Source organism: Heterocephalus glaber, unplaced genomic scaffold, assembly GCF_053883595.1.
Source record: "Heterocephalus glaber isolate CG9 unplaced genomic scaffold, H.glaber_assembly_v1.0 deba00001569, whole genome shotgun sequence".
NCBI lineage: Eukaryota > Metazoa > Chordata > Mammalia > Rodentia > Bathyergidae > Heterocephalus > Heterocephalus glaber.
In genome coordinates, this window is record NW_028258354.1 from 4,227,267 (window position 1) to 4,247,320 (window position 20,054).

General features: G+C 37.6%; 1 pseudogene; it reads right to left on the reverse strand.

Annotated features, from left to right (window-relative positions):
- Nucleotides 1-9,679: 9,679 nt before the first annotated feature.
- On the reverse strand, nucleotides 9,680-10,228 carry LOC147823717 (large ribosomal subunit protein uL23 pseudogene; annotated as a pseudogene).
- Nucleotides 10,229-20,054: the final 9,826 nt, after the last annotated feature.

A 20,054-nucleotide genomic window follows, 5' to 3' on the forward strand; every position in this document is an offset into this window, starting at 1 on the left:
ACTTCACAGAACTAGAAAAAACAATCCAAAAATTCATTTGGAAACAGAAGAAACCTAGAATAGCAAAAGCAATTCTAGGCAACAGAGACATGGCTGGGGGCATCACAATCCCCAACTTGAAACTATACTACAAAGCTACTGTGATAAAAACAGCATGGTACTGGCAAAGAAACAGACCCAAAGATCAGTGGAATAGATTAGAAGATGCAGAAACAACTCCAGACATACTCAGTCACCTCATCTTTGACAAAGGAGCCAACCACCCTCATTGGAGGAAAGATAGCCTATTTAATAAATGGTGTGGGAAAAACTGGATTTCAACCTGTCAGAAATTAAAACTAGACCCATACCTATCATCGCACACTAAACTAAGATTGAAGTGGATTAAAGATCTAAATATTAAGTCAGAAACACTAAACTTGCTGGAAGATAAGTTAGGTAGAAATCTTGATGACATTAGCATAGGAAAAGACTTTATGAACAAATCTTCAGTAGCATGGGAGCTAGCACAAAGAATCAACAACTGGGATCTCATTGTATTAAAAAGCTTCTGCACTGCAAGAGAAACTACCAACAGAGCTAAGAGACAACCTACAATGTGGGAAGAAATATTTAGCAGCTGTGGTTCAGACAAAGGTCTACTATCAAGAATATATAAAGAACTGAAAAAAATCAGACCCCCCAAATTCAAAGACCCAATTCAAAAATGGGCACCTGAAATGAACAGATATTTCTCAGACAAAGAAGTAAAAACAGCAAGTAAATATATGAAAAAAATGTTCAACATCACTGGTCATTTGAGAGATGCAGATGAAAACAACACTGAGATTCCACCTCACCTCACAAAAAATGGCTGCTATCAAGAAATCAACCAATAACAAATGCTGGTGGGGGTGTGGAGAGAAAGGAACCCTTCTCCATTGTTGGTGGGAATGTAGATTGGTACAACCACTGTGGAAATCAGTATGGTGCTACCTCAAAGAACTAGGACTACAGGTCCCGTTTGACCCAGCTATTCTCCTGCTAGGTATCTTCCCTAAAGAATTAAAAGAATCATACCACAGTGATATATGTGCACCTATGTTTATAGTGGCACAATTTGTAATAGCTAAAGTTTGGAAACAGCCCAAATGCTCATCGACTGGCAACTGGATAAAGAAGATGTGGCTTTTTAATAAAATGGAGTACTATTCAGCCATAAAGAATGAGAAACTAGAGACATTTATAACTAAATGGATGCATATTGAGGCCATACTCTTAAGTGAAATAAATAGGACACACATGTGTAAATACAGAATAGTTTCTCTAGTGTGAGAAATTGAAAGTGTAAATAAGGATAAAAATGATTAAAATGAATAATTGATAATTTGAAATAAGAAAAGTTCCAAGGGTTTGGGGATGGTGGAAGAGAAAGGGGAAAGGGAAGAAGGGAAAGAAAAAAATCATGAAAAAACAAAAGGAATCAAACTCTGTGTAGATAGGGAAGAGTGGAGGGGGTGAAGGGTGCACAGGTAATGGGAGTAAAAATAAAAACTAAGATGCATCATGTTATGGTACAAACACCCAATAATAAATGTAAATGTATTTTATACCTAAAAATTTTATACCAATAAATATATATATTTAAAAAAAGATATAAAACTCTTATAGGATGAATTTTTCACTAGTAAGATTAAACAAAAAAGATTTTAAGGCAATATTTGCAAAAACATTAGAAACACAAGAAGACTCATATTGGAATACTTTAATACATCTCTTTCAGAAATTGATGGAATGACCCAATAATGATTTTCATACAATCTATATACACATATTAAAGAAAGAATAAAGTTCTTCTCAAATACTCATAAAGTTTTGACATTATCTGTGAAAAATGATAGTGACAATAATGATTATTTTGATAAGTAATATTCACTGAGTACTGATTGTGGCCCAGGAATTGTTTCAAGGCAATTACAGTGCACTATTTCTCATCAATTAATGTAGATATTATTATTATTCCCATTACACAGATGAGGAAAATAAGGATTAAAGAGACTAAATAACTTCTAGAGGAATAATATAAGAATTTTTTTTCTGTGAACGAAAATATCAATTAAAAATGTTAAATATTCATTGTGTTTTACATGAACTCTCTGTGAAAACCTGGTGTTTGAACGTCTTTCACTTTATAAAAATTGTCATTTCCTTATTGACTACTCCTTTATATCTTGTTCCAGTCTGTTCTGTTTTTAAGCCATGAGTAACTTTGAACACCTATGATTTTATTTTAAGCATTGGTTCTACTATTTCTTAGCCAATTTTCATTTAGCAAATAATCACCAAATAGGAGAGGAGGACTACTGTGTTCAGTCTCCAGTAGAGTGGCTGTGTATCACCTCTAAAGCTTCAGGGCTAAGATCTGGATCCTCTCCTCCTGTTAGTGTCATGCATTAAACACTATATATGTGCTGATGACTTCCAAATCTGTATCTGTAGTCCAAACTTGCATGTACAATATCTTCTTGGCACTCATCCTATATACTTAGGTCTATGAGAGGCATATCAGATCTAACATCTCCTAGATGGAATGCTGGATTTCTAATTTCTTTCTTTCATCCCCCAAACTGTTCTTTTCTACCCTATTCTATCTTAATTTGAGTACATCATCCTTCTTAGTGGTCCACCAAAATATCCTGTGGTCATTTTTCCTCTCTAATGTCCCACGGTCAATGAATTAACAAGTTCTATTGGTTTTACCTTCAATATATATCTCAACTCTAACCCTGTTTTTCTTTTTCTTTTTTCCTGTCTTCACTGTCCAAGTGGCATCTTCATCTATTTGGACTACAAAATTACCATAATTTCCTGACTTCTACTGTCTCACTCCATTATCCATTTTGCTTAGAGCAGCCAGAACAATTGTCTTGATGTTAACACAAGTCACTCTGCTTTCTTTAATATTTTTTAGCAACTTTGCAGTGTATTTTTTAAAATTAAATTCTTTTATTGGTACATTGTAGGTATACAACACAACTACATTTCTCATTGGGAATTGTACCTTTACATAATGCATCTTGGTTCTTATTTTTCCCCCATTCCTAGCCCTCCCTTCATGCCCTCCACCCTTCCCTATTTACAAAGACTTTATTTCCATTTCTCATAATTTTTCCTTTCCTTTCTTTCCATTCCCCTGCCCCTCCCACTACCCCTACCCCTTTGGACCTATTCTTCCCATTTTACATTATCGATTGTTCATTCTAATCATTGGTACATTTTAGGTATACAATAATGACATTCATCATTGGAAATTTGCACCTTTACATAGTCTCTCTTGGTTCTTATTTTTCACCCTTGCCCAGCCTTCCCTTCAACCCCTCCAGTCCACCCTATTTACAAAGATTTTGTTCCTATTTTTCCATTTTGTCATATTAATCCCATTCCCTTCTATCTTTTCCCCTAGCCCTCCCACTTCCTTGCCCTTTTCTTCCTATTTCACATTACCTTTTACACATTTAGTCCATATTTACACTTTCAGTTTCTCACACCAGAGAAACTATTCAGTATTTACACATGTGTGTCCTATTTATTTCACTTAAGAGTATTGCCTCAATGTGCATCCACTTAGCTATAAATGTCTCTAATTTCTCATTTTTTATGGCTGAGTAGTACTCCAATTTATAAAAAAACCACATTTTCTTTATCCAGTCTCCAGGTGATGGGCATTTGGGCTGTTTCCAAGTTTTAGCTATTACAAACTGTGCTGCTATGAACATGGGTGCACATATATCACTGTGGTATGATTCTTTTAATTCTTTGGGGAAGATCCCTAGCAGTGGAATAGCAGGGTCAAATGGGACTTCCAGTCCTAGTTCTTTGAGGTATCTCCATACTGATTTCCACAGTGGTTGCACCAGTCTACACTCCCACCAGCAGTGGAGCAGGGTTCCTCTTTCCCCACAGCCCCGCCAGCATTTGTTATTGGTTGATTTCATGATAGCAGCCATTCTTTCTGGAGTGAAGTGGAATCTCAGCATTGTTTTCATTTGCATCTCTCGAATGACCAATGATGTTGAACATTTTTTCATGTATTTATTTGCTATTTCTACTTCTTTGTCTGAGAAATGTCTGTTCATTTCAGATGCCCATTTTCGGATTGGGTCTTTAAATTTGGGAGGTCTGATCTTTTTAAGTTCTTTATAGATTCGAGATAGTAGACCTTTGTCTGAGGAAGAGCAGGTGAAGATTTTTCCCACATTGTGGGTTGTCTCTTCACACTGCTGGTGGTTTCTTTTGCTGTGCAGAAGCCTTTTAATAAGAAGAGATTCCATTTGTTGATTGTTTGTGCTAGTTCTCGGGCAACTGAGGTTTTGTTCATAAAATCTTTTCCTACACTCATGTCTTTAAGGGTTCTACCTAACCTCTGTTCCAACTGGTTCAAAGTTTCTATTTTAATATTTAGATCTTTAATCCATTTTGATTTTAGTTTAGTGCATGGTGAGAGATATAGGTCTAGTTTTAATCTTTGGCAAGTTGAAGCCCAATTTTTCCAGCACCATTTATTAAAGAGGCTATCTTTCCTCCAGTGAGGGTGTTTGGCTCCTTTGTCGAAGATGAGATGTCTGAGTGTGTCTGGCCTTGTTTCCGCATCTTCTAATCTGCTCCACTGGTCCCCAAGTCTGTTTCTTTGCCAGTACCATGCTGTTTTTATCACAGTAGCTTTGTAGTATAGTTGCAGGTTGGGGATTGTGATACCCCCTGCCATGTCTCTGTTACCTAGAATTGCTTTTGCTATTCTGGGTCTCTTCTTGTTCCAAATGAATTTTTGGATTGTTTTCCTCAAGGTCCATGAAGTATACTGCTGGGATCTCAATTGGAATTGCATTACATCTATATAGGAGTTTTGGAAGTATGGCCATTTTCACTATATTAATCCTTCCTACCCAGGAGCAGAGGATGTCTGTCCATTGTCTGATATCATCTTCAATCTCTCTTTTCAGAGTGCCATAGTTTTCAGAGAAGAGGTCTTTGATTTCTTTTGTTAGGATGATTCCTAGGTATTTCAGTTCTTTGAATGCTATTGTGAAAGGAATTATTTGCCCTATTTCTCTCTCAGTGAGTCTGTCATTGGTGTAGAGGAAAGCTATTGATTTCTGTGTGTTGACCTTGTAACCAGCTACTTGACTGAATTTGGTTATTAAGTCTAGAAGAGTTTTGGTGGAGTTCTTGGGGTCTTCTATACAGAGTATCATGTCATCTGCAAATAATGACAATTTGACTTCTTCATTACCTATCTTTATTGCTTTTATTTCTTTCTCTTGTCTAATTGCTGTGGCTAATGTTTCCAGAACTATATTGAACAAGAGTGGTGATAGTGGACATTCTTGTCTTGTTCCTGATTTTAGTGTGAAGGATTTCAGTTTTTGACCATTTAGTATGCTATTGGCTGTTGATTTTTCATAGATGGCTGTTATCAGTTTGAGGTAGAGACCATCTATTCCAATTTTTTGTAGGGTTTTTAATCATAAATGCATGTTGCATTCTGTCAAACGCTTTTTCTGCATCTATGGAGATAATCATATGCTTTTTGTCCTTGGCTCTATTGATATAGTGTATTACATTGATTGATTTTTGTATATTGAACCATCCCTGCATCCCTGGGATGAATCCCACTGGATCAGATTGTGTGATCTTCTTGATGATCTTCTGTATTCTGTTTGCCAGTATCTTATTAAGGATTTTTGCATCTATATTCATTTGTGAGATTGGCCTATAGTTCTCTTTTTCAGTTGGGTCTTTCTCTGCTTTGGGGATCAAGGTGATGCTTGCTTCCAGGAATGAATTTGGGAGTATTGCTTCCCTTTCAATTTCATTGAAGAGTTTAAACAATAGTGGCAATAGTTCCTCTCTAAATGTCTTGTAGAATTCAGCAGTGAAGCCATCAGGACCTGGGCTTTTCTTAGTTGATAAGTTTTTAATTACATTTTCAATTTCATTGGTTGATATTGGATTGTTCAGAATTTTTAGGTCTTCTTCGTTCAACTTTGGTAATTCATATGTATCTAGGAATCTGTCCATTTCTTCTGTGTTGTCCATCTTATTGGCGTATAGGTTGTGGAAGGAGGTATTGATGACCCTCTGGATTTCTGCTGGGTCTGTTGTAATTTCACCCTTTTCATTCCTAATTGCATGGACTTGGGCCTTTTCTTTCCTTTTTCTGATAAGGTTGGCTAAAGGTTTGTCAATTTTGTTGATTCTTTCAAAGAACCAACTCTTGGCTTCATTGATTTTTTGTATCATTCTCTTAGTCTCCATTGAATTGATTTCTCCTCTGATCTTTATAATTTCCTCCCTTGTATGAGCTTTGGGGTTGTCTTGCTTTTCTTCTTCTAGAAGCTTGAGGTTCAGCATGAGGTTGTTTAATTGGGCTTGTTCTGTTTTCTTAATATGCATATTCACTGTTATGAATTTCCCTGGTAAGACTGCTTTCATTGTGTCCCATAGATTCCGTTATGTTGTATTGTCATTGTCATTTAATTGAAGGAACTGTCTGATTTCATCTTTAATTACCTCTGTGACCCATTGGTTATTCAGAAGTGTGTTGCTCAATTTCCATGTGTTTATGAAACTTTTTGAGTTTCTTTTGCTATGGATCTCCCGTTTCATCACACTATGGTCTGATAATATACAGGGGATAACTTCAATTCCTTTCCACTTACTTCAACATGTTCTATGTGTGAGTATGTGGTCTATTCTGGAGAATGACCCATGTGCAGCTGAGAAGAATGTGTATTCTGATTTTGTAGGGTGGAAGACTCTGTAAACATCTGTTAAGTTCATTTGTTCAAGAGTTCAATTGAGTTCTAGTATTTCATTACTTATTTTTAGTCTAGTTGATCTATCTATTTGTGACAGTGGGGTGTTGAGGTTCCCCCACTACAATTGTATTAGTGCATATATGACTTTTCATGTCCATTAGTATTTGTTTTATATAGTTGGGCACACTAGTGTTTGGTGCATAGATATTTATGATTGTCATCTCTTCCTCTTGGATTGTTCCCTTTACAAGGATGTAGTGTCCTTCTTCATCTCTCTTAATCAGTGTTGGTTTGAAATCTACTTGATCTGCCAAGAGGATAGCTACTCCTGCTTTTTTTTGGGTTTCTGTTGCATGGAGTATTGTTTTCTACCCTTTAACTTTCAGTCTATGAGTTTCCTTTTGAATGAAGTGTGTTTCTTGTATGCAGCATATTGTTGGATTTTGCTTCTTGACCCATTCTGCCAGTCTATTTCTTTTGATTGGTGAATTGAGACCATTAACATTGATGGTTATAACTGAAATGTATTGACTTGTCATTGCCATGACCTTTTCTTTTTGTTGGATTCTCCCCCCTTACATTTAATTTCTTGTCATGCCAGATGGGTTCATTCTGCTTTGCTTCCTGTGGTTGTGATCCTCAATGTCTGTTCCTAGGATATTGTGCAAAATTCTTTGGAGTGCTGGTTCAGTATTCAAGAAGTTCCTACGGTGCTCTTTGTCATGAAAGTATCTTATTTCTCCATCCATTTTGAAAGATAGTTTTGCAGGGTACATCAATCTGTGTTGGAGGCTGTTTCCTTTTAGGGCTTGGAGTATATCACTCCAAGCTCTTCTTGCCTTGATGGTTTGTGTTGAGAAGTCTGCTGTGATTCTGATGGGCTTTCCTTTGTATGTGATTTGTTTCTTTTCTCTCACTGCTTGGAGAACTTTGTTCTTCTGTTGAGTTTCTGGAATCTTAATAATTATATGCCTATGTGTAGATTTTTTTTGATCAAGACTATTTGGAGTCCTATATGCCTCACTTATCTGTATGTCAAGCTCTTTTCCCCTGCTTGGGAAGTTTTCTGCCATTATTTCTGTGAAGAGATTTTTTATGTCATCTGCACTCTCTCCTGTTTCTTCATTGAGGCCAATCAGTCTTATGTTATTCTTCTTTGCATCATCTAGCAGCTGCTGGATTGGTTTCTCATGTTCCCTCATAATTTTGAAGCAAGTTTTCTTTTCCTGGTCACTAATTACAATCTTTTCTTCTATATCTGAAATTCTGTCCTCACATTGGCTCACTCTGCTATGTAAACTTTCAATGGAGTTTTTCATGTCCTGGAAATCTATTTCCATCTGTTTTATGGATTCCATTTGTTTCTTATGTTGGGATTCCATCATGTTCCTCAGCTCCTCTCTAGATTTATTAATCATGTCTTGCACTAGGGACACAATTTCTCCTGTTACCTGAGAAAGTATTTCTGATTTCATTTTTTCCAGATCCCCTTTTGTTGCCAGTTCAGTGGGTCCAGGTGGTTGAATATCAGAGGGTTCCATCTCATTTCCCTTTGGGGTTGCTGTAGGTGATCTGGAAGTCTGGTTTTGAGGCTTATTTACATGTTTTCTCATTTTGACTGGGGGGGGACTGTTAGTGCCTGCACAGATTACCTCCTCTGAGCTGGGAGAGGTGGGACAGGGGCCAGGAGCAGCGGTAGGGATGGTGACTCAAAAGCCCTTTCCTGTGGACTGGGAGCAGCTGGAGGGATGGTGGCTGGGAAGCCCCTTCCCCTGGACCAGGCACAGTGGGATGGCAGCTCAGAAGCCCCTACCTCTGAGCCAGGAATGGTGGGAGTGTTGGTGGCCCAGAAGCCCCTTCCTCTGGGCCAGGAGCGGCGGGACAGAAGGTGGCCCAAAAGCCTTTTCCTTTGGGCTGGGAGCAGCGGGAGGGATGGTGACCAGGAAGCCCCTTCCTCTGGACCAGGAGCAATGGGATGACGGCTGAGAAGCCCCTACTTCTGGCCGGGAGCAGCCAGACTCAGTGCCTTGGTCTGGTGGTCTGGTGTCCTCTGAGTCTTTGTAGTGTGGAACCAGGTGGCTGCCTGTCTGCAGCAGGGTGATTCTGCATCTTCCACACACCTCAGGACCTCGGTAGGGTGTGCACAGACGTGCCTGTCTGCACCTGGCTGATTCCTGCAGTGTATTTTTAATAGAATAAGAACCTCTTCCTTGTCCCTGTAGATATGATATGCTTCACATCTTTATTCCTTACTATTTGCCCTTCAGGATTTATGCTTTCACCACATCAGTCACCTTTCTTTTTCTCAAGAACTCTTAGTTTACTCCACCTCCAACACCATCTCACCTGCTGGTGGAGTGACCTGGAATTCTACCCAGGGTGCTGTCATGGTTAACTTCTTTTCCTCTTTCATGTCTGCTCAGACATCACCTCTTAGGTTCTTTCTGGATCATTCTGTTTAAAAAAGAATTATTATTTCCAATCACTCACCTTTAAATCATTCTTTTTATTTCCTTTTCAACACCTAGCCCCATTTGAATTTTTGTCTGCTTTGTTTATTTGATTTTAAACCTAATTTTTATTTTTGGTAAATATGCACACATAGTTTAAGAAGTTAAGTAGGGGTACAAGATCCAAAGTAAAACATAATAATCTCTTCTTCCACTCTTTCTCACATCTTTCCCTGAGAGGTAAATATTTAGATTTTCTTCAAAAATTCTCACTATGTACATTCATTTTGTTTCTTCTTGATTTTTTTTTTTAGTTTTAGACATTATTGCCTACCAATATAGTTGTCTAACACTTTTTGTCTAAATTACTACTTAATGTATACTTAACTACCTTATTAATATTGTTCATACCTGATCTTCAACATGTAAAGGCTAGATTTCTTTTCTTTTTTCTTTTTTTTTTATATGGTGAAAATAATGTGTATTTAGAATTAGCCAGCTGGACTCAGTTGAGATGATCCCAATTTTGTTGGCAACATCCAAAGCATCACAGTCAGGAGCCAGTCGAACATATGCCTTTTTCTCTCCATCAGGCCTGATTAGGGTATTGACCTTGGCCACGTCAATGTCATAGAGCTTCTTCACAGCTTGTTTGATCTGGTGCTTGTTGGCCTTGACATCCACAATGAATACGAGTGTGTTGTTGTCCTCTATCTTCTTCATGGCTGACTCTGTGGTCAGGGGGAACTTGATGATGGCATAGTGGTCAAGCTTGTTTCTCCTTGGGGTACTTTTCTGAGGGTATTTCGGCTGCTGCCGGAGCCGCAGTGTCTTGGGATGATGGAAGGTGGGTGACGTGTGGACTTTCTTCTTTTTGTGGCTGTGGATGCCTTTCAGTACTACTTTCTTGGCTTTCAAAGCTTTTGCTTTGGCTTCAGCTTTCGGAGGGGCAGGAGCTTCCTTCTTCGCCTTCAGCGCCATCTCGGGTAAAAAGGTAGATTTCTTTTCTTATACAACTATACTCTTTTTTTCATATTGTTTGTTTCTAAATTCAGCCTCTAAGTTTCTGAAATAATTAAAAGTCTGTAAGAACAGGTGCACACATCAGCTAATCTCTTAATTCAAATTTTTAAATTTAATTTACTTTTAAAAATTTTTTTATTTTATTGGTACATCTCAGGTATACAATATAATGACATTCATCATTGGAAATTTGCACCTTTACATAATCTCTCTTAGTTCTTATTTTTCCCCCTTCTGCTGCACTCCCTTCAACCCCTCCATCCCTCCCTATTTACAAAGACTTTGTTTCCTCTTTTTCATTTTCTCATATTAATTCCATTCCCTTTGTTCCTTTCCCATACATTTCCCACTTCCCCTTATCCTTTGCTCCTTTTCTTCCTATTTCACATTATTTATTATACCTTTTAGTCCTTGTTTACACTTTCAGTTTCTCACACTAGAGAAACTATTCCATATTTACACATGTGTGTCCTATCTATTTGATTTAAGAGTATCGCCTCAATGTGCATACATTTAACTACAAATGCCTCTAATTTCTCATTTTTTATGGCTAAGTAGTACTCCATTTTATTAAAAAAACACATTTTCTTTATCCGGTCTCCAGTTGATGGGCATTTGGGCTGCTTCCAAGTTTTAGCTACTACCAACTGTGTTGCTATGAACATGGGTACACATATATCACTGTGGTATGATTCTTTTAATTGTTTGGGGAAGATACCCAGCAGGGGAATAGGTGGGTCAAATGGGACTTCCAGTCCTAGTTGTTTGAGGTATCTCCATACTGATTTCCACAGTGGTTGCACCAGTCTACACTCCCACCAGCAGTGGAGCAGTGTTCCTCTTTCCCAACAGCCCCACCAGCATTTGTGATTGATTGATTTCATGATAGCAGCCATTCTTTCTGGAGTGAAGTGGAATCTCAGCATTGTTTTTATTTGCATCTCTTGAATGACCACTGATGTTGAACATTTTTTCATATGTTTATTTGCTATCTCTACTTCTTTGTCTGAGAAATGTCTGTTCATTTCAGATGCCCATTTTTGGATTGGGTCTTTAAATTTGGGAGGTCTGATTTGTTTAAGCTCTTTATAGATTTGAGATAGTAGACCTTTGTCTGAAGGACCGCTGGTGAAAATTTTATCACACATTGTGGATTGTCTCTTCACACTGCTGGTGGTTTCTCTTGCTGTGCAGAAGCTTTTTAGTAAAAAGAGATCCCACTTGTTGATTGTTTGTGCTAGTTCATGGGCAACTGAGGTTTTGTTCATAAAGTCTTTCCCTACACGAATATTTTCAAGAGTTCTACCTAACCTCTGTTCCAGCTGGTTCAGTGTTTCTGTTTTTAAATTTAGATCTTTAACCCACTTCCATTTTAGTTTAGTGCATGGTGAGAGATATAGGTCTAGTTTTAGTCTTTGGCAAGTTGAAGCCCAATTTTTCAAGCACCATTTATTAAAGAGACTATCTTTCCTCCAGTGAGGATGTTTGGCTCCTTTGTCGAAGATGAGGTGGCTGAATGTGTCTGGAGTTATTTCTGCATCTTCTAATCTGTTCCAATGTTCTTCAGGTCTGTTTCTTTGCAAGTACCATGCTATTTTTATCACAGTAGCTTTGTAGTATAGTTGCAAGTTGGGAGTTGTAATACCCTCTGCCATGTCTCTTTTACCTAGAATTGTTTTTGCTGTTCTGGGTCTCTTGTTCTTCCAAATGAAGTTTTAGATTGTTTTCTCAAGGTCCATGAAGTATGCTTCTGGGATTTCAATTGGGATTGCATTGAATCTATATAGCAGTTTTGGAGTATTGCCATTTTCTATATATGGATCCTTCCTTCCCTGTAGCAGTGGATGTCTTTCCATTTTCTGATATCATCTTCAATCTTTCTTTTCAGAGTGCTATAGTTTTCAGGGAAGAGGTCTTTGATTTCTTTCATTAAGTTGATTCCTAGGTATTTCAGATTTTTGAATGTTATTGTGAAAGGAATTGTTTGCCCTATTTCTGTCTCAGTGAGTCTATTTTTCGTGTAGCGGAAAGCTATTGATTTTTGTGTGTTGACCTTGTAACTGGCTACTTGACTGAATTTGGTTATTAAGTCTAGAAGAGTTTTGGTGGAGTTCTTGGGGTCTTCTATATAGAGTATCTTGTCATCTGAAAAAAATGACAATTTGACTTCTTCATTTCCTATCTTTATTCCTTTTATTTCTTTTTTTTTGGTCTAATTGCCATGGCTAATGTTTCCAAAACTATATTGAACAAGAGTGGTGATAGTGGACATCCTTGTCTTGTTCCTGATTTTAGTGTGAAGGATTTCAGTTTTTGACCATTTAATATGATATTGGCTGTTGGTTTTTCATAGATGGCTTTTATCAGTTTGAGGTAGAGACCATCTATTCCAATTTTTTGTAGGGTTTGTATCATAAATGAACGTTGGATTTTGTCAAATGCTTTTTCTGCATCTATGGAGATAATCATATGGTTTTTGTCCTTGGCTCTGTTGATATAGTGTATTACATTGATTGATTTGGGTATATTGAACCATCCCTGCATCCCTGGGATGAATCCCACTTGATCAGGGTGTGTGATCTTCTTGATGATCTTCTGCATTCTATTTACCAGTTTCTTTTTTTTTTTGTATATCCTTTTATTGGTACATTTTAGGTGTATAATATAACGACATTCATCATTGGAGATATGCACCTTTACATGCTCTCTTTGTACTTATTTTTCCCCCTTCCCCATCCTTCCTTCAGCCCCTGCAATCCTATTTACAAATACTTTGTTTCCTTTTTTTCATTTTCTCATATTAATTCCATTCCCTTTTTTCCTTTAGCCTACCCATCCCACTTCTTCTTCCCCTTTGCCCCTTTTCTTCCTATTTCACATTATCTATTATACTTTTTAGTCCTTATTTACACTTTCAGCTTCTCACACTAGAGAAACTATACAGCATTTACACATGTGTGTTCTATTTATTTCACTTGAGTATCGCCTCATTGTGCATCCACTTAGCAATAAATGTCTCTAATTTCTAATTTTTGATGGCTGAGTAATACTCCATTTATTAAAGAAACCCACATTTTCTTTATCCAGTCTCCAGCTGATGGGCATTTAGGCTGCTTCCAAGTTTTAGCTATTACAAATTATGCTGCTATGAACATGGGTGCACATATATCACTGTGGTATGATTCTTTTAAATACCCTGCAGGGGAATAGGTGGGTCAAATGGGACTTCCAGTCTTAGTTCTTTGAGGTTTCTCAATACTGATTTCCACAGTGGTTTCACCATTCTACATTCCTATCAGCAGTGGAGCAGTGTTTCTCTTTCCCCACAGCCCCCAGCATTTGTCATTGGTTGATTTCATGATAGCATCCATTCTTTCTGGAATGAGGTGAAATCTTAGCATTGTATTCATTTGCATCTCTCAAATGACCAGTGATGTTGAACATTTTTCATATGTTTATTTGCCATTTCTACTTCTTTGTGTGAGATATGTTTTTTCATTTCAGATGCCTGTTTTTAGATTGGGTCTTTAAATTTGAGAGGTCTGATTTTTGAAGTTCTTTATAGATTCAAGCTAGTAGACCTTTGTCTGAGGGATTGCTGGTGAAATTTTTTTCCCACATTGTGGGTTGTCTCTTCACACTGCTGGTGGTTCCTCTTGCTGCGCAGAAGCTTTTTAGTAAGGAGAGATCCCACTTGTTGATTGTTTGTGCTAGTTCATGGGCAACTGATGTTTTATTCATAAAATGTTTTCCTACACGAATGTCTTCAAGAATTCTACCTAACCTCTGATCCAGCTGGTTCAGCATTTCTATTTTAATATGTAGATCTTTAATCCATTTTGATTTTAGTTTAGTGCATGGTGAGAGATATAAGTCTAGTTTTAGTCTTTGGCAAGTTGAAACCCAATTTCTCCAGCACCATTTATTAAAGAGACTATCTTTCCTCCAGCAAGGGTGTTTGGATCCTTTGTCAAAGATGAGATGGCTGAGTGTGTCTGGAGTTGTTTCTGCATCTTCTAATCTGCTGCACTGGTCTTCAGTTCTTTGCCAGTACCATGCTATTTTTATTACAGTAGCTTTGTAGTATAGTTTCAAGTTGGGGGTTGTAATACCCCCTGCCTTGTCCATGTTACTTAGAATTGCTTTTGCTATTCTGGGTCTCTTTTTTTTCCAAGTGAATTTTGGATTGCTTTCTCAATTTCCATGAAGTATGGTGTTGGGATTTCATTTGAGATTGCAGTGAATCTATACAGTGATTTTGAAAGTTCGGCCATTTTCACTATGTTGATCCTTCCTATCCAGGAGCAATGGATATCTTTCCATTTTCTGTTATCCTCTTCATTCTGTTTTTACAAAGTGCTATGGTTTTCAGAGAAGAGGTCTTTGATTTCTTTTGTTAGGTTGATTTCTAGGTATTTCAGTGTTTTGGATGCTATTGTGAAAGGAATTGTCTGCCTTATTTCTCTGTCAGTGAGTCTTTTGTTTTTGTAGAGGAAAGCTATTGATTTTTGTGTGTTGACCTTATATCCAGCAACTTTACTAAATTTGGTTATTAAGTCCAGAAGACTTTTGATGGAGTTCTTGGGGTCTTTGATGTAGAATATCATGTCATCTGCAAATAATGACAATTTGACTTCTTCATTTCCTATCTTTATTCCTTTTATTTCTTTGTCTTGTCTAATTGCTTTGGCTAATGTTTCCAAAACTATATTGAACAAGAGTCGTGATAGTGGACATCCTTGTGTTGTTCCTGATTTTAATGTGAAGGATTTCAGTTTTTGACCATTTAGTATGCTATTGGCTGTTGATTTTTCATAGATGGCTTTTATCAGATTGAGGTAGAGTCCATCTAGTCCGATTTTTTTGTTAGGTTTTTAATCATAAATACCTGTTGGATTTTGTCAAATGATTTTTCTGCGTCTATGGAGATAATCATATGGTTTTTGTCCTTGGCTCTATTGATAAGGTGTATTACCTTGATTGATTTACATATGTTGAACCATCCCTGCATGAATTCACCCTTGGCAGGAATCCCACTTGGTCAAGGTGTATGATCTTCTAGACGATCTTCTGCTTTCTATTTGCCCGTATCTTATTAAGGATTTTTGCATCTATGTTCATTAGAGAGATTGGCCTATAGTTCTCTTTTTTGATTGGGTCTTTCTTTGCTTTGGGGATCAAGGTGATGCTTGCTTCCAGGAATGAATTTGGGAGTATTGCTTCCCTTTCAATTTCATTGAAAATTTTAAACAGTAGTGGCAGTAGTTCCTCTCTAAATGTCTTGTAGAATTCACCAGTGAAGCATCAGGGCCTGGGCTTTTCTTCTTTGGTAAATTTTTCATTACGTTTTCAATTTCATTGGTTGATATTAGATTGTTTAGAATTTTTAGATCTTCTTTGTTCAACTTTGGTAATTCATATGTATCTAGGAATCTGTCCATTTCTTCTGTGTTATCTATCTTATTGGTGTATAGGTTCTGGAAGTAGGTATTGATGATCATCTGGATTTCTGCTGGGTCTGTATAGTTTCAGCCTTTTCATTCTTAATTGCATGGATTTGGGCCTTTTCTTTCCTTTTTCCGATAAGGTTGGCTAATGGTTTGTCAATTTTGTTGATTCTTTCGAAAAACCAACTATTGGCTTCATTAATTTTTTGTATCATTTCCTTAGTCTCCATTGCATTGATTTCTGCTCTGATCTTTATAATTTCCTCCCTTGTATGAGCTTTGGGTTTGTCCTGTTCTTCTTTTTCTAGAAGCTTGAGATTCAGCATCAGGTTGTTTAATTGGGCTTGTTCTGTTTTCCTAATATGCAAATTTACTGCTATCAATTTCCCTCGTAAGACTGCTTTCATTGTGTCCCATAGATTCTGATATGTTGTACTGTCATTGTCATTTAATTGTAGGAACTGTCTGATTTCTTGTTTAATTTTCTTTGTGACCCATTGGTTATTCAGAAGTGTGTTTTTCAATTTCCACATGTGTATGAAATTTTTCCAGTTTTTTTTGCTGTGGATCTCCAATTTCATCACACTATGGTCTGATAATATACAGGGGCTAACTTCAATTCCTTTGCACTTGCCTATTTTGGAGAACAACTCATGTGCAGCTGAAAAGAATGTGTATTCTGATTTTGTGGGGTGGAACAGTCTGTAAACATCTGTTAAGTTCATTTGTTCAAGAGTTCAATTGAGTTCTAGTATTTCATTACTTATTTTTTTCCAGTTGATCCATATATTTGTGACGGTGGGGTGTTGAGGTTCCCCACTACTATTCTATTAGTGCATATATGACTTTTCATGTCCATTAGTATTTGTTTTATGTATTTGGATGCACTAGTGTTTGGTGCATAGATATTTATGATTGCCATCTCTTCCTCTTGGATTGTTCCCTTTACAAGGATGTAGTGTACTTCTTCTTTCTCTCTTAATCAGTGTTGATTTGAAATCTACTTGATCTACCAAGAAGACAGTGACTCCTTGTTTTTTTCAGGTTTCTATTTCATGGAGTATTGTTTTCTACCCTTTAACTTTCAGTCTATGAGTTTCATGTTGAATTAATTGTGTTTCTTGAATGCAGCATATTGTTTGATTTTGCTTCTTGACTCTTTCTGCCATTCTATTCCTTTTGATTGGTGAGTTGAGACAGTTAACATTTATGGTTATAACTGATACATATTGACCTCATTGTCATGACTTTTTCTGTTTATTGGATTCTCCCCCTTCACATTTAATTTCTTGTTATGGCCAATGGGTTCATTCTGCTGTGCTCCCTGGTGTTCTGATCCTCATTGTCTCTTGCTAGCATATTGTCTAAAATTTTTTGGAGTGGTGGTTTGGTATTCATGAAGTTCCTAAGGTGCTCTTTGTCATGAAAATATCTTATTTCTCCATCAATTTTGAAAGCTAGTTTTGCAGGGTACATCAATCTGGGTTGAAGGCTGTTTTCCTTTAGGACTTGGAATACATTACTTCAAACTCTTCTTGCCTTGATGGTTTGTGTTGAGAAGTCTGCTGTGATTCTGATGGGCTTTCCTTTGTATGTGATTTGTTTCTTTTTTTTAACTGCTTTTAGAACTTTGTTCTTCTGTGGAGTTTCTGGAATCTTTACAGTTATATGCCTATGTGTAGTTTTTTTTAATCAAGGCTATTTGGAGTCCTATATGCCTCACTTATCTGTATGTGAAGTTCTTTTCCCTTGCTTGGGAAGTTTTCTGACAAAACTTCTGTGAACAGTTATTTTATGTCATCTGTACACTCTCCTGTTTCTTCGTTGACTCCAATCAGTCTTATGTTATTCTTATTTGCATCACCAACAGCTGCTGGATTGATTTCTCATGGTCCCTTACAATTTTAAAGCAATTTTTCTTTTCCTGGTCATTAATTGCAATCTTATCTTTTATATCTGAAATTCTATCCTTACACTGGCTCATTCTGCTGTGTAGACATTAAATGAAGTTTTTGATCTCCTGAAAATCTGTTTGCATCTGTTTTATGGATTCTATTTGTTTCTTATGTTGGGATTCTATCATGTTCCTGAGCTCCTCTCTAGATTTATTAATCATGTCTTGCACTATGAGCACAATCTCTGCTGTTATCTGAGAAATTATTTCTGTTTTAATTTTTTTCAGATCCTCTTTTGTTACCAGTTCAGGGAGTCCAGGTGGTTGAGTATCAGAGTGTTCCATCTCATTCCCCTTTGGGCTTGGCTGTAGGTGATTTGAAAGTTTGTTTTTTAGACCTGTTTACATGTCTTCTCATTTCATTGGGGTGGGTGTTGTTGTTGCCTGTGGGGCTCAGCTCTCTGAGGTGGGAGCGGTGGAACAGTAGCCTGGAACCCCCTTCCTCTGGGCTGAGAGTGGTGCAAAGGCAGCCTGGAAGCCTCTTCCTCTGGGCTGGGAGCAGTGGAATGGTGGCCCAGGAGCCCCTTTCTCTGGGCTGGGATCAGTGGGTTGGCAACCTGGAATCCCCTTCCTCTGGGCTGGGAGTGGTGGAACGGAGGCCCGGAAGCCAATTCAATTTTTTTTTTTCCTTAAGCTTAGAGCGCTGCATTCTGGAGTCTTCCCTTTCCCTGACCCAATTTGTGTTGTTTATCAGCTGTCATTCTGGAACTAGCTTTCTTATCATTCTGGAAAAATCCCTTACCATTTTTCTATGTTGGAATTCATATTTTCCAAGTTTTGTCACTGTATTCCATTTTGTTAGGCATGTCTTTTAATACCTTTAAGGTCACTACCTGAAAAGCATGATTTGTTGATCTATTCCAAACCAGTACATATCTAAACATGTCTATAATCTACTCTCTTTCTTGACATATTTTTGTTAAGAATAACTTTCAGGCACCCCCCCCCCCCAGCTACCAGCTTAGCCTTGCGGGTGCCTGCTGCCACCCCCCCCGCCCTGTGTCTGGGCTTCTGGTTATGCCACTACCTGGTTCCACACTACAGATGCACAGGGGGTCATAAAGGCCATTGTCTTGAGGTCCAGAAGATAAAGCAGAAGTGAAGCCCACTGGAAAAGTGAAGAGAATCTCTGCAATAAAGGCACACCAGATCACCATAATTGGTAAGTTCGAGAGATCATCACCTCCCATCAGAACCTGGACTATCTTCAGGGGAAAGGCAGCTGGAACCTGCAGTAGAAATTTGCAGAGTTCAACCCTGCAGGAGGACAGAGAACTCAACTTGAACTTTCACCTTTATCTCACAGGTCTGCTACTGTCTTGCTGACACCCATTGACTTATATCTGGACACTGCTCTCCATGTTGTCTATTGTGACAGCAGAGATATACCCTGAAGGAGGCCCTTCATTTTAATTTTTTTTGTTATTTTCAAACATTTTTTTGTTCTTATTCTTTTTTTTTTGGTACCGGGGATTGAATTCTGGACCTTGTGCTTGGAAGGCAGGCACCAGAACCACTGAGCTAAATCCCCAGCCCCTTTTTTCTTATTCTTAATTTTTATTTTTTTCTACTCTTTTCAAATTTTTATTTTTCTCTTCTTTTTTTCTTCCTTTTCTCTTCTCTCTCTCTCTCATTCTCTCATTGTCCCACATTGATCTTAATCACCCTTTTTTTCCTGTTCTGACCATAATTTGGATTTGTTCTTTCTTTTCCTTTTCTTCACATTTTTTTCCTTCTCTCGATTGTCATTGGTTTTAAAGGAAAGTAAATACAGTTTCAAGCCTCCCTATTGGTGTTAGGTTGTTCTGTTCTCATCTTTGTTCTTTCAATCTGTCTTTTTCCTCTTGTCTTCAACAGTTTCTTAGAGTTTGTGTGATCTTCCTGTGTCCTCTTGCCTCACTGCTAACCTTTCCCTATCCTTCTACCTATCTATCTCTCCCTCCCCAACTCCTTCTTACTCCCCACCCTGAAGGGTAAAGTTGCTATATTGAAGAGTTAATTCACTATAAACATATGTTGGGCTGGTCCTTGATTTTGATTTAATTCAAACAGTTAAAGGTGAGAGATAAATAACTACCACAAATTGTCATTTTCTAATCTGTGCTTGATACTATGCTGTTGCTGATTGTATCACTTGTGTTAAGGTGCTGTGACTGATGTAATCAGTTGTCTTTCCTGGTATAATGAAAATGAGATAGTCTCAGAGTCATTAGAGACTGAAAACCTAAAGAGCAGCTATATCTGGAAGACACCTCTGAGAAGCAATCATTCCATAAGGGTTCTAAATATAAGCAACAAAGATACTTACAATAAGCAATTTCAAAGTACCAACCCAGGGATTAAACCAAAGACAGTACCAAAAACAAAAATGAGAAGACATTTA